Source organism: Zea mays, chromosome 5 (genome assembly GCF_902167145.1).
Source record: "Zea mays cultivar B73 chromosome 5, Zm-B73-REFERENCE-NAM-5.0, whole genome shotgun sequence".
Lineage (NCBI taxonomy): Eukaryota > Viridiplantae > Streptophyta > Magnoliopsida > Poales > Poaceae > Zea > Zea mays.
The window spans coordinates 13,544,774-13,559,370 of NC_050100.1; positions in this window are offsets into that span (position 1 = coordinate 13,544,774).

Sequence of the window (14,597 nt, forward strand, 5' to 3'; positions counted from 1 at the left end):
CACAGGATAAGGCCTGGACACGTGTCAGTACCGGACCCTTGCTTATGCCAGGGTCTCCCCTGTTCCGGGACCTCGTTGTGGCCCGGACCTTACTCGGAGGGATCTGGACCCCATCCAAGGGACCCGACATGCTTACTTGGGAGTTTCGGGCCGTAATCGGGGGTCCGGGTTGTGCGTACAGGGGTCCGGTGCTTTCTTGCGGTGGTCCGGTCCAACTGATACATCCTGGGATGTATCACTTTTCTCGCCACGTGGTGCCCCTGAGCCGCCCACGTGGTGGGGTCGGGTGTTGTTCATCGTGCGGCTAGAGAACGTCGTACGGGCTCTGTGTCTTCATACTTCAGTAAGGGGTACCCCTGATTCAGGGTACCGACAGTGGCACCCGGGCCCGCCTCAGGGGAGGATACAAGCCTGCAGGTGGGGCCAAAGTTTGATTGGCGATTGGCTCGCTGCCCCTGCGCACCCGTTGATGCAATTACTGCCGGTCCGCCCATGGTCACGCCGACTGCCACGCCTGTCCCCGCGGCTGACTGACCCATGACCTCCGCACTTAATGTCTTTGTTGGGCCATGCGCAGGGTGCCTCGAGTCGCTGCATTGGTTTTGAAAATTTATCCTCTCAGTCTTCTGCGACGGCCCCGAGGAGACGCGATATTGGCGCGAGCGGCGGTGCGACTTCTCTGCACCCAAAAACCGGCGCGCCGGGTGCGTGACATGTGGGCCTGGGCCCCCATGCTAGAGGTTGGACCGCTAGTTGTAGCAAAGATGAGGGGCGCACTACCGCGGGGCGGTAGCATGCTCCTTGTGCGGTGGTTCGCCTTTTTGATCGTTGGTCGTAGCAAAGACGAAGGGGGCGTACTACCGCGGGGCGATAGCACGCTTCCTGTGCGGCGGTTCGCCTTCTTCGCACTCGAAGGCCAGCGCGCTAGCTGTATGACCTGTGGGACCGGGCCCTCGTGTCATGGGATGGATACCCCGGTGTACATCGGGGGAGGCTTCTCGCGACGCTTCGAGGCGGGAGCAGGGGAGTCTGCCTTTAAAGAGGGGTTCATCCCTCGAGTAGTAGCCATGCCTTGCTTCTCTCCCACTCGCGGTGTCCTTTCGCCTCCGAGCTCTCTGCGCCCCTTTGCCTTCAAGGTCTCTGCTTCGCGTTGTCGTAGTTTGCCATGGCCTTGTGACTTCATCCCGAGCGTGCCCAGACTGAGTGAGTGCTCGAAATGGTATACCGCCTGCTTGGATGGAATGCGCCGACGCTCGGCGAAAGGATTTGCACCGGTGTTATCCACCCCGATGAGCTTGCCGCTAGAGAGTTTGTGCCTTTTGTCCTCCCCAGCATGCCGATTCTACCGGTCTTGTTTTTCCTCTGCTGGAGGTGCGCGGCCTTGTGGGAGCAGCGCTCTTCCACCGGTGCTTGGCTTCAAGGATGTTCATCAGCCTCGCGGTGGTGGGGAGCGAGCTGAGTCGCGGCTTCGCCTCCCACATGGGCTGGTGCTCGCCTCTTCCTCTAGCATTCGGAGGAAAAGGATGATCACCAGCCTTGTGAAGGAGGCGAACCTCGGCTACGCGGTCCCGGCCAGACCGCAAGCACCGCCTTCCGCCGTGCTCTCAGCTCCATGGCTTGGATGGTCTTGTCCTCACCCCCGTAGGGGGACGGAGGCGAGGACCTCTTCGCCATGGCGCGCATGCTGAGGTGGTCGCCACCGCTGGGGAGGCTACTCGGCGCAGAGGGGGTCGCCGCCGCTGGTGAGGCTGCCCGTTGTAGAGGTGGTTGCCTCTGCTGGCGAGCCACTCGGAGCTGAGGTAGTCGTCGCCGCTGGCGAGCCGTCGGTGCAGAGGTGACCGCCTCCACTGGCGAGCCGCTTGGAGTAGAGGTGGTCGCCGCCGCTGGTGAGGCTGCCCGGAGCTAGCTTCTAACGCGACCCTGCTGGTGCAGAGTAGTCCATTCCTGCAGAGTAGAGATGGAGCTAGGACTCCACTTGAAAGCGGATGTAATACTTTTGCTTTTTCTAAGGTACTTTTGAGTACTATTTATCAAGCAGTATTAGCACTTATCTGTGTACCACTTGTCCCTGTTGTGTGTGGTGTAACCTATTCCTCCTTGGTACCTGGCCCCTCTGGGACATAGGCTCGATTTGTCGAGGCTGCAGACCAGCATACCTAAGAAAGAGTTGGCGGTGGCCCCCAGGAGGTAGCCTCGACTGGGACCTGGGCCTGCACACAGCTTCGGCTAGGGAGCATTAGTAGTACACCCACAGGACCCGTCATCTGACACTAGCCATCCTTTGATACACGCTCGGGATCTACAGGGTCTAGTCTAGGAAGCCAAGTTGTGCGTTCGGACCCCCTGGAAGGTGGTTCTAGGTACTAGGATACCCGTCGCAGAGTGGTGGATTGTGCAGGCCCACGGTACGAAACCAGACTGAGCGGCTACACGGGCTCCAGACCACCCCAGGAGACAAGTGTCCATTCTCTAGTTCCGGACCCCAGGTTGCCGGACCCACAGGACTTATAGCTCCAAATACTAGGGTACCCGTCATGGAGTGGTGGAGTGTGCAGGCTTTCGGGTACGGGACTAGGCTAAGCGGTGACACAGGCTCCGGGCCACCCCATGGAACGGGCTCCCGTTCTTTAGAACCGGCCCCCAGGCTGTCGGGCCCTCCTGCTTTCGTAGAGAGGTCCTAAACTGCAAGCCTGGTTGTTCAATTCGAATGTCATTATGTCTGATGTAAAGGGAACTGTTCGGGTGGGTTAGATAAAATAACATCCGGAAAACTGCAAGGTAAGACCATGGAGCAGTAGGATAAAACTATCATAGAGGCACATCTGAGGGGGTAAATCTTTTCTTTATAACCTGTCATGCATAGGTGCAGACCAACAGGCCGGGCTTATGAGGGCGGACCTCACCGGGTTGGCGTACACGTATGCTTTACCTAGTTATAAAAGGGAAACAAATTCGACCCCTCAGACTTGCTCCTATGGATAGAACTTACAGAGATGCTCCAGTGGCCAGGAAGAGGTACTCCTTCAGTCATAGCGAGATAATCACCCCCGGGTCGGCGTATTCCCGTCACCTTGAAGGGTCCTTCCCAGCTGGGGGAGAGTTACGGAGCCCTTCCTGGTTTGGTACTTGCCGTAGGACTAGGTCCCGACCCTGGGTTCCCATCTGCGTTTGATGAGGGAGTCCTCGTCCTCGTGCTGTAGCCATTTCTGCATGGACTTGTCAGAAGCCTGGACCCGTGGGGAGTCCAGAAGGGTTTCCGGGGGAAGGCAGGCTTCGGCCCCGTAGAACGGGGAGCACGGGGTCCCTCTGGGGGTCCATCTAGTTGTCCCCACCGGAGTAGGAGCCTCCGGCGAAGACATCCTTCAGGTCCCCCTCGGGTGACTGATACCTGAGGTCCTATTCAGCCGCGGCCACCTCGCCATCGTCGACCTTTTCTTTGCCAGGTCGGCGACGAGGTGGGGAGTGAAAGGGAAATAAGCTTACACCTTTTCCTAAATGTTTTTGGTGGTTGAAATGCCCAACACAAATAATTGGACTAACTAGTTTGCTCTAGATTATAAGTTCTACAGGTGCCAAAGGTTCAACACAAACCAATAAAAAGACCAAGAAAGGGTTCAAATAAAAAGAGCAAAAGACAACCGAAGGCAGCCCTGGTCTGGCGCACCGGACTGTCCGGTGCACCACCAGACAGTGTCCGGTACACCAGGGAGATCGACTCCAAACTTGCCACCTTCGGGAATTTGGGAAGCCACTCCGCAATAATTCACCGGACTGTCCGGTGTGCCAAGCGGAGCAACGGTCGCCAGCGCAACGGTCGAGTTCAACGGTCGGCTGACAACGCTCCAGTGCGCGGACTACGCGCGCAGAAGTCAGAGCAGGCGCAGATGGCGCACCGGACAGTGAACAGGACCTTTCCGGTGCACCACCGGACTGTCCGGTGGCCCACATGTCAGAAGCCCCAACGGCCGAACCCTAACAGTTGGGTGACGTGGCTGGCGCACCGGACTGTCCGGTGCGCCCTTCGACAACAGAGTTCCCCAACGGCCATTTTGGTGGTTGGGGCTATAAATACCCCCCAACCACCACTCTTCAAGGCACCCAAGCATTCACTACTCCTCATTCAATACAAGAGCAATACACAACACTCCAAGACACAAATCAAAGCCTCTGATCAAATCAAAGTCCACAATTCAACTCTAGTTTTTAGGACTTGTGAGAAGATCGACTTGTGTTCTTTTGTTGTTCTTGTTGCTTGGTTGACTTTCTTCTTTCTCTCATTCTAACTCTCAAAGCCTTGTAAGCAAAGCAAGAGACACCAATTGTGTGGTGGTCCTTGCGGGGTCTAAGTGACCCAGGAAATCAAGGAAGGAAGCTCACTCAATCTAAGTGACCGTTTGAGAGAGGGAAAGGGTTGAAAGAGACCCGGTCTTTGTGACCACCTCAATAGGGAGTAGGTTTGCAAGAACCGAACCTCGGTAAAACAAATCACCGTGTCATCCGCTCTTATTCGCTTGTGATTTGTTTTCACCCTCTCTTTCGGACTCAATTATATTTCTAACGCTAACCCCGACTTGTAGTGGTGCTTAAAGTTTATAAATTTCAGATTTGCCTATTCACCCCCCTCTAGGCGACTTTCAATTGGTATCAGAGGTTGGTACTTCATTAGAGCTTAACCGCTCGAAGTGATGTCGGGAGATCACGCCAAGAAGGAGATGGTGACCGGCGAGAAGCCCGCCACAAGCCACGGGAAGGCTCCATCGGGAGAGCCCGACAACAAGGTGAAGGGATCCCCTTCACACAACAAGTCGCAACGGAGCGGTGAGAAGAAAAAGAAGATGAAGAAAGTGGTCTACTACGAGACCGACTCTTCATCGCCATCCACCTCCGGCTCCGACGCGCCGTCCGTCACTTCTAAGCGCCATGAGCGCAAGAAGTTTAGTAAGATCCCCTTACGCTATCCTCGTATCTCCAAATGTACTCCTTTACTTTCCGTCCCATTAGGCAAACCACCGGTTTTTGACGGAGAAGATTATTGTATGTGGAGTGATAAAATGAGACACCATCTAACCTCACTCCACGCTAGTATTTGGGACATTGTTGAGTTTGGTGCGCAGGAACCATCCATGGGGGATGAAGGTTATGACTCGAACAAAGTAGCCCAAATCCGGCACTTCAACTCCCAAGCCACTACTATACTCCTCGCCTCTCTAAGTCGAGAGGAGTATAATAAGGTGCGAGGGTTGAAGAGTGCCAAAGAGATTTGGGACGTACTCAAGACCGCGCACGAAGGAGACGAGGTGACCAAGATCACCAAGAGGGAAACGATCGAGGGGGAGCTCGGTCGCTTCATGCTTCACCAAGGAGAGGAGCCACAAGCCATGTACAACCGGCTCAAGACCTTGGTGAACCAAGTGCGCAACCTCGGGAGCACCAAATGGGATGACCATGAAATGGTCAAGGTTATTCTAAGATCACTTGTATTTCTTAACCCTACACAAGTTCAATTAATTCATGGTGATCCTAGATACAAGCTAATGTCTCCCGAGGAGGTTATAGGAAAATTTGTGAGCTTTGAATTAATGATCAAAGGCTCCAAGAAAATCATTGAGCAAGGCGCCTCCTCCACACCCGAGATGCAAATGATCGCATTCAAGGCGACAGAGGAGAAGAAAGAAGAGTCTACATCAAGTAGACTCCCCATCGACGCCTCCAAGCTCGACAACGAGGAGATGACTTTAATCATCAAAAGCTTTCGCCAAATCCTCAAGCAAAGGAGAGAGAAGGACTACAAGCCCCGCTCCAAGAAAGTTTGCTACAAATGTGGTAAGCCCGGTCATTTCATTGCTAAATGTCCATTATCAAGTGATAGTGACAGGGGCGACAACAAGAAGGGAAGAAGGAAGGAGAAGAAGAAATATTACAAGAAGAAGGGCGACGATGCCCATGTTTGCCGGGAGTGGGACTCCGATGAGAGCTCCACCGACTCCTCCTCCGCCGTCACCAAAGGCCTTATCTTCCCCAACGTCAGCCACAAGTGCCTCATGGCAAGGGACGACAAAAAGAAGGTAAAATCTAGAGCCTCCACTAAATATGCAACATCTAGTGATGAGGAGAACTCTAGTGATAATGAGGATAATTTACTTGCCCTTTTTGCCAACCTTAACATGCAACAAAAAGAAAAGTTAAATGAATTGATTAGTGCTATTCATGAGAAGGATGAACTTTTGGATACCCAAGAGGACTTCCTTATTAAGGAAAATAAGAAGCATGTTAAAGTTAAAAATGCTTATGCTCAGGAAGTAGAGAAGTGTGAAAATTAACTAGTGAGCTAAGCACTTGCCATGATATCATTTCCAACCTTAGAGGTGAGAATGCTAAATTGATTGCTAAGGTTGAGAAATTAAATGATTGTGATGATTCTCTTGTCAAACTTAAAAATGATAATGCTAATTTAATTGCTAAGATTGACAAGTTGAGTGAATCAATTGCTAGCCTTAAGATAGAAAATGAAAAATTGATTATTAAGGCTAAAAATTTAAATGTTTGCAATGATATTATTTCTAATCTTAGAAATGAAAACGTCATGTTACATGCTAAGATTGATGAATTAAATGTTTGCAAACCCTCTACATCTACCGTTAGTCATGTCTCTATTTGCACTAGATGTAGAGATGTTAATGTTGATGCTATCCATGATCACATTGCTATGATTAGACAACATAATGATCATATAGCAAAATGAGATGCTAAAATTGCCGAGCATGAATTAGAAAATGAGAAATTTAAATTTGCTCATAGTATGCTTTATAGTGGGAGACGCCCAGACATTAAGGATGACATTGACTTCCAAAAGGGAGACAATGTCGAGCTTAATGCCCCCAAGAAATTGTTCAACTTTGTTAAGGGCAAAGCTCCCATGGCTCAGGATAACGAGGGATACATTTTATACCCAGCCGGTTATCCCGATCACAAAATAAGGAAAATTCATTCTAGGAAGTCTCACTCTGGCTCTCATCATGCTTTTATGTATAAGAGCAAACTTTAGGTGGACTGTACCTGAAGTCCCCTTTGGGGTCCTGCCATTTAAGGGTCCGGATTTAACTTGTTAGGTATATAGTCGTTCAAGGTAGAAAAGATGCATAGCACTGACTGTTTCACAAGAGAAAAGATAAGGGGTTTTGCATGTGAAAATGCAGATTCAGCTATTGGAATTGGTTTAGGATATGTACATTGGTTCTGGTTCTTTTATATTGTTAAGTCAATAATGTGTATGGTTAACTTATGTGATTGGTGATAATGTTAATTGCCAGCTTTGGCGGTTCCCAGAGATATGGAGTAGAAAGCTAATTATGTTTCAGTACTAGTTATTATCAGTGAATGATACTTCTTTTCCTTCCCAACAGAGGTTAATTGACGATCATGTAGAGAAGATAAAAGCATTTCCAATGGAAACGACTATACCATTCCGAGAACGGTTGAAGATACTTGGCAGGGTGGCTAATCTGGAGGATCTTCCTTTGAGTGGAGCGGAGAGGAAGCTAATGCATGCGTATAACGAGAAGCCTGTCCTTTCTAGACCACAACATTTGTTTTACCTGGTTAGTTGTGTTTATTTCTAGAAAATTGTTGTAGTTATGTATTATTCACCTACTTTCTTGAGCCCGCGATCTGATAAATAAATGCGACAATATAAATATCTTATTTTTAGGCGTACTTCGAAGTTTGATTACTTGCTGGTGGGAATATTGAATCATCCTTTTTTCTTCTGTGCAGGGTGATAACTACTTCGAGATCGACATTGACAAGCATAGATTTAGCTACATCTCAAGGAAAGGTTTTGAAACATTTTTGGACAGGCTAAAAGCATGTGTTCTAGACATTGGGCTAACTATTCATGTATCCCAATCGTAAACGATAACCTCGTTCTTCACCATTGTATTTTCCTAGAGAATCGCTCGAGAAAAAAAGTAGCTTAGGTCTCTCTCTCTCTCTCTAAGATACCAGACCAGTTTAAAGCCTCCAAGAACCTTGGTTTACAAGCATACTGGACACAACATTAGTGAGGCATTGATATGCTTCAGTTTTTTTTCATTTCTTGAGAAGATGAAGCATGCAGTAGTTGTTTCAAAAAAGGATAGTGACACCTTTGCAGATGTTCAGTTAAATCAGTAGTCCTCATTGTTCACAAAACTATAAAGTAAGATCTGCATGTTGTGCTGAATCAGTCACACAGCATGGATCATATGCAACTGAAAAAACATCAGATGCAGCACCAGAGCTACCTGGAATAGCTGCCTTTTAGCTGCGACTGTCTAACCAAAATAGGCCTCGTATTTGGTTTCCTTATATGTGCTTCTGCATTGCATTCATTTACCTAATTTGTAAGATGCATATCTGTCATTTGATTGTTCATCTAGAGAAGGGTTGGAGGTCTTCATCAGACACTGCTACTGAATCCGTTGACATCATAGACACATGGGAACCTTTGGGAAAAGGTCTTTCTACCATAAGGATATTCTTATATTCCTTCAAATAGGAAATTGAAACACTAACACACTTTTGTACCCAGACTAGAGACAATTCGCCATATGTTGATGATCACCATGACATTGTCGAAGAAGCCTGTGGATACATCATCTCCAGGGTAAGTCAAAAACCTATCCTCTCACTACAAACACAGAAGAATTTCAGAGTTGATCACCTTGCTTTTCCTAATTCGTAAATTGTTGTTCATTGTTTTTAGTTTTCCTGCTTATTATTGGTTATGTTTGATATTGTACTTAGTTATATACCAACTACCTATCCCAACTAATAATATGGAGCTAGCTAGGCAGCACCACGAAGCAAGGTATTGTACGATGGCAAGGTGTCTTATATTAGATTGATGGTTCGTCGTTCCAAAGGTTTCCATTAGCCAACAATATATCATATGATCTCTGATCCAACATGTAAGTGCAATCAACCCTAATTGAGGGTTTTGGTGATTAATGACAAAACAAACTAAGATTCTAACAAGTTTGCTCCTAGTATGTACACAGTATCTCTACAGACAAGAGAAGCACAGATCTTACGAGCATAAAAGTATAAAGCACAACAGATTTAAAATTCCACATCAAATGGCGTGCTCCAAGTGCTAAGAAACAACGGCGGTGCTAAATTTATAATTCTTGAGTCATAGGAATCGCCGTACAATTAAGAGGGATCCACGACGGTTAAGTAAGTTGTGAAACGAGCCAAGTTCAAAATCCTTTGAAAACTCCTTGGAGATCATTTTCCCAGATCATGAATGCCCTTGAGAAAAACAAATTTTACTTCCCACAAAGTCTTCCCTTTTGTTCTCTTCAAAATTCTCAAAGTTTGGTTTCAGCCCCCAAAATCGGTTCAACCGGTCCTGAAACCGGTTCAACCGGTTTCGGTACTGTTCACCTGCCACCTCTGCTCTGACCTATCTGACAGTCAGAGCTGTCAGAGAAAGTCGCAGCAGATATTTTTCAGAAATCGGTTGAGCCGAATTTTGTCCCTACTCAGCCGGTTTTGAAACCGGTCGAGTGTCCGGCTGAGTAGATCAGTGGACCGGGATCCCCCTGGCAGAAACCGGTTCAACCGGTTTTTGCCCATCTTCTCCCAACGGCTGCCAGCTTTTGGGGGATCCTTTATATACCCCCTCACACTCTCTCTCTCATTTACTCCTGCCTCTCCCACGAATCTTGGGCTGACCAACCTTCAAACAAGAGCATTCACTTCACCTTTCACACCCGCAATCGCATCTCCTTCAATCATTTGAAGGACCCTTGGTGTGAGGTGAACTCGATCGAACTCGCTGTCAATTTCATCTCGATTCTTCCATTCTCTTGTTCTTGAGCTCGTTGCAAACTTAACCGTGTGCGGATTTGTTACTCTTGGAACCTCGTGTTCCTTGACGGTTAGAGGTTGCTTGGGAGTCTCCAAATTTGTGGACGACCCCAAGAAGTTTGTATCACCCGCTCCTTGAGCAGATTTGAGAAGAGATTGCCTTGACCTTTGTGGTCGGCTTGTGGAGGATTAGGGTTGGAAAAGACCCGGCCCTTTGTGGGTTCCTCAACGAGAGTAGGACACCTTTGTGGTGGTTGCCGAACCTCGGGTTATATCGCGTGTTCTTATGTGTTCTTGTCAAGCGTTTTATATTCAGTGGTTGGTTCATATTATTCATTTGAGTAGCTTTTGTGTAAGGCAAATCTTTAGCTATATTCTCCCTACTTCGCATTTGTTCAATAGATTATCAAATTTAAGTTGAGCGGGTTCAAACTTGTCCAGTTGTGATTAAAATCGACTGAACCGGTTTGCACCTGTGCAACTTTGATTTAACCTATTTCGAAGTTTTTAGTGAAAATTTTCAGGTGTAGCCTATTCACCCCCCCTCTAGGCTACTTTCAATTGGTATCAAAGGTGCGTGCCTCGTTTTACGCTTAACCGCGTGAGGAAACGATCATGTCTACACAACGGGACCATGTGGATCCTCTCCTCGAGGAAATCCCCGTCACATCTTCCGGAGAGGAAGTGGACCCCAAGGTCCTCGACCTCGCCATGAAGATTGCCGAGAGAATGTTCCTCAAAATGAAAGAGGAAGATGCTAAGAAAAAGGCCGAAGAAGAAGAATCAAGAAGAAAGGCCGAAGAAGATAAAGGTAAGGGAACATTTGATTATAATGACGATCTAGTGGATCTTTTGGTGTCTAAGGTATTGAGCAAGGTAAGTCTCAACACCGAAGGATCATCTACCAAAAGCAAAGGTAATGACTTTAGCAAAGTTCAATTCGATTACTCTAGAAATTATATTCCCAACTTCTCTTCCGCCCCACTTGGAAAGTTACCAACTCTTAGTGAGTTGAACTATGATGAGTGGGCCGACAAGATGAAGTCGCGTTTAATCGGTGTGCATCCTAGTCTTTGGGAGATTGTTAATGTAGGTATGTATAAGCCCGCCCAAGGAGAAGAGATGACTCCGGAAATGATGTAAGAGGTTCATCGAAATGCTCAAGCAGTGAGCATAATTAAAGGAAGTCTTTGTCCGGAAGAATACCGGAAAGTTCAAGGAAGAGAAGATGCCCGTGACATTTGGAATATTCTTAAAATGTCACATGAAGGAGATCCCAAAGCTAAAAGACATAGAGTTGAAGCTTTGGAAAGTGAGCTTGCAAGATATGATTGGACAAAGGGTGAGTCGCTCCAATCACTCTTTGATCGGTTGATGGTATTGGTCAACAAAATAAGAGTTCTTGGGAGTGAAGATTGGAGTGACTCCAAGGTCACAAGATTGTTCATGAGAGCTTATAAAGAGAAGGATAAAAGTCTTGCAAGGATGATAAGGGATCGTGATGACTATGAGGATATGACGCCTCATCAATTATTTGCAAAAATTCAACAACACGAGTCCGAAGAAGCCCCCATCAAGACAAGAGACTCTCATGCCTTGATCACAAATGAACAAGACAATCTCAAGAAGAGCAAAGACCACAAAGCAAAGAAAGTGGTCGAGACCTCAAGTGATGAAGATAGCTCAAGTGATGAAGACACAGCTATGTTCAGCAAAACTTTCAAGAAATTTGTAAGGAAGAATGACAAGTTCCAAAGGAAAGGAAAGAAGAGGGCATGCTATGAATGTGGCCAAACCGGTCATTTCATAGCGGATTGTCCTAACAAGAAGGAACAAGAAGCCAAGAAGGAATACAAGAAGGACAAGTTTAAAAAGGGAGGCAAGACCAAGGGATACTTCAAGAAGAAGAAGTATGGTCAAGCTCATATTGGTGAAGAATGGAACTCCGATGAAGAGAGTTCTAGCTCCGAGGAAGAGGAAGTGGTGGCAAATGTGGCCATCCAATCTACATCAAGCGCGCAACTCTTCACCAACCTTCAAGACGACTCCTACACTCCAACTTGCCTCATGGCAAAGGGAGATAAGGTAACCTTATTTAGTAATGATTTTTCAAATGATGATGATGATGATCAAATTGCCATGAAAAATAAAATGATTAAAGAATTTGGCTTAAATGGATACAATGTTATCACAAAATTAATGGAAAAGCTAGATAAAAGAAAAGCAACTCTTGATGCTCAAGAAGACTTGCTTATCCTTGAAAAGGAAAGAAACCTAGAGCTTCAAGAGTTGATTCACAATAAAGATAAAGAAGTAATTAACATGTTGCAAATGAGAAGAATGCACTTGAATCAAGCATGTTAAGCTTGAATGTTCAAAATCAAGAACTTCAAGTGCAACTTGAAAAATGCAAGAACATCAATGCCTCCTCTTTAGTATTTGAATCTAAGTCTAGCTCTAATGATGATTCTTGCAAGCATTGTGCCAAATATCATGCTTCTTGTTGTCTAACTAACCATGCAAGGAAGCATAGCCCATAGGTGAAGGTCAAAGAAATTTTGAAAAGATGCTCTAGCAATGATGGGTTAAAGAAAGTTGAACCCAAGTACAAGTCCCTTAAGCCCAACAATGGAAGAAGGGGGCTTGGGTTCAACTCATCCAAGGAAAACCCTAGCACAGTGCATAAGGGGTGGAGATCCCCCAAGTTCATAGAGGGAACCACTCTATATGATGCCTTGGGGAGGATCCACTCCTCAAATGACAAGTCATCTCAGGTAAAGGTTAACTTGAGTTCCACAAAGAGTAAGATGAAGGAAGTGGGATCCTCAAGTGGACAAAAATCTAATGCTCCCATTTCCCAATCATATCTTTGTGATTATATGTTGACTTGGGATTCAGGGAAATTGGTTGTGAAATATGTGGGTGCCTACACTAAACGAAAAGTCATGAAAAGAAGTGTGTGGGTACCCAAGGCTATAACTAACACTGTAGGACCCAATTCAATTTGGGTACCTAAAAGCATAGCCTAAACTTGTTTTGCAGGTCTACTCCTCTGGTGGGTCAAGTTGGGTGCTTGACAGTGGATGTACAAATCACATGACCGGGGAGAAAGACATGTTTCATACATTGCAACTAACTCAAGAAGCACAAGAAATTGTGTTTGGAGATAGTGGCAAGAGTAAGGTGATTGGTATTGGTAAAATTCCTATCTCTGACCAACAATCACTTTCAAATGTTTTATTAGTAGATTCCTTAAGCTATAATTTGTTGTCCGTTTCACAACTTTGTGGAATGGGTTATAATTGCTTATTTTCGGATGTGGATGTGAAGATCCTTAGAAGGGAGGACTCCTCAGTTGCCTTTACCGGTCGCTTGAAGGGCAAGCTTTATCTTGTTGATTTCACAACAAGTAAAGTGACGCCTGAGACTTGTTTAGTGGCAAAATCCGACAAGGGTTGGCTATGGCATCGCCGGCTAGCCCATGTCGGTATGAGGAATTTGGCCAAACTTCAAAAGGATAATCACATCATTGGACTAACAAATGTTGTATTTGAGAAAGATAGGGTTTGTGGCGCATGCCAAGCAGGAAAGCAACATGGAGTCCCACATCAATCAAAGAATGTGGTCACAACAAAGAGGCCATTGGAGCTTCTTCACATGGACCTCTTCGGACCTGTGGCCTACATTAGCATTGGTGGTAGTAAGTATGGTTTAGTTATTGTTGATGATTTTTCTCGATTCACCTGGGTTTTCTTTTTGAGTGACAAAGGTGAAACTCAAGAAATTTTAAAGAAATTCATGAAGAGAGCTCAAAATGAATTTGAGCTCAAAATCAAGAAAGTGAGAAGCGATAATGGGACGGAATTCAAGAACACAGGTGTCGAAGAATTCTTAGGAGAAGAGGGAATCAAACATGAGTTCTCGGTGCCTTACACTCCACAACAAAATGGTGTTGTGGAAAGAAAGAACCGAACTCTAATTGAAGCTGCAAGAACCATGTTGGATGAATACACGACACCTGACAACTTCTGGGCAGAGGCGGTCAACACCGCCTGTCATGCAATCAACCGTCTCTATCTTCATAAGATCTACAAAAAGACTGCTTATGAGCTTCTCACTGGTAACAAACCTAAAGTTGATTATTTTAGAGTATTTGGTTGTAAATGTTTTATTCTTAACAAGAAAGTCAAGAGCTCAAAGTTTGCTCCTAGAGTGGACGAGGGCTTCTTGCTTGGTTATGCATCAAATGCGCATGGATATCGTGTTTTCAACAATTCCACCGGTCTTGTTGAAATAGCGATAGACGTGACATTTGATGAGTCTAATGGCTCGCAAGGGCATGTTTCTAATGACATTGCAGGAAATGAAGAACTACCTTGTGAGGCCATAAAGAAACTTGCCATAGGTGAGGTGAGACCTCAAGAAAGAGATGATGAAGAAGGAACCTTGTGGATGACCAATGAGGTAGTTGATGTGGGTGCAAGGGTGGTGAGTGACAAAGTCTCCACCCAAGCAAACCCATCAACCTCAAGTCATCCAAGCCATGAAGAAAATCATCAAAGGATGCCAACAGTGGTAGAAGATGAACAAGAAAATATTGATGGTGAAGTGCCTCTTGATCAAGTAACTGATGAGGAAGAGCAAATACAAAGACATCCATCAGTGCCTCATCCTAGAGTCCATCAAACAATTCAAAGGGATCATCCAGTGGACAACATCCTGGGTAGCATCAGGAGAGGGGTAAC